We start from the raw sequence: 1,102 nt of genomic DNA, 5'->3' as shown, positions 1-1,102 counted from the left end.
GCTGGGCTGTGCTTTACTATGCTGGGCTGTGCTGGGCTATGCTGGGCTGTGCATTACTATGCTGGACTGTGCTTTACTATGCTGAGCTGTGCTGTGCTGTGATGTGCTGGGCTGGGCTGTGCTTTACTATGCTGGGCTGTGCTGGGCTATGCTGTGCTGGGCTGTTCTGTACTATGCTGTGCTGTTCTGTGCCCTGCCCTGCCCTGCTGTGCCATCCATGTTCCTTCCCACAAATCATTCCCCACAGCCACTTTCCTCAGGACACCTCAGTCCCTGCTAGGAGGGGGTGTTTTTTGCCTGGCTGCAGTTAAGCTCCCAGACACAGACACAGTGCAAAAGGAGTTTCCCACTGACCTCTGCAGGGGGTGGAAACACAAGACCTCAGCAACTCGTGCGCAATGGGAAACTGTTCCTGTGGCCCCTTGCAGGGATCCTGAGGCCCTGAACAAATATTGCCATAAGGCTGTTGGGCAGATAAAGCACAGAGCTGGCATGCCCAGCCCTTGCTTGCAGTGCAGCTGAAGGGCAGAGCTAGGGAAGGGGCATGGAGCCCTGTTTCCCACAGCTCTGGCAGCTAAAAGCCCCCTGAGATGAGCCCCGTTCAGCACAACAACCCCCCTCACACCCTCCTGCTCTCTGGGCCATCAGTGCTAAGGAGAAACCACAAGACTGGAAAGAGCCAGAGGTGGAGTCTGGGGGGAACCTGTGGGGTCTTTGGGGCCAGGCCAGTGGTGTGAGCCCATGGACAATGCATGGCTGGTTTAAGGAAGGGACAATGCCCTTCACCCCCACCTGGGGCTGCCCCTCCAGCCCGCCTGAGTCACGTCCAGGCGCTGGCGTGGGCAGATCCCCAGTAACAACCTGTTTGCCAAACCAGTTCCTCCATCTGCCACTCTCATTCCTCCAGTCTCATGGTGGTGGCAGCTGCTGGTGCTGGGGAATGCCACTGAGTAGCCCCAGCCCACATCCTCTGCCCACGGACCTGACCAGCCTCTGGATGTTCCTGGATGCCAAAACAACTGTGACCTCCCTACTCCATGTCCCTGAGCAGGGTCCTCCTGCCCCACAAGGATGCTCAAGCCAGGTGACCCATCACTCCCTA

Source organism: Chaetura pelagica, unplaced genomic scaffold, assembly GCF_000747805.2.
Source record: "Chaetura pelagica isolate M959 unplaced genomic scaffold, ChaPel_1.0 scaffold215, whole genome shotgun sequence".
Taxonomy (NCBI): Eukaryota; Metazoa; Chordata; class Aves; order Apodiformes; family Apodidae; genus Chaetura; species Chaetura pelagica.
Note: the sequence above shows the minus strand (reverse complement) of the source record.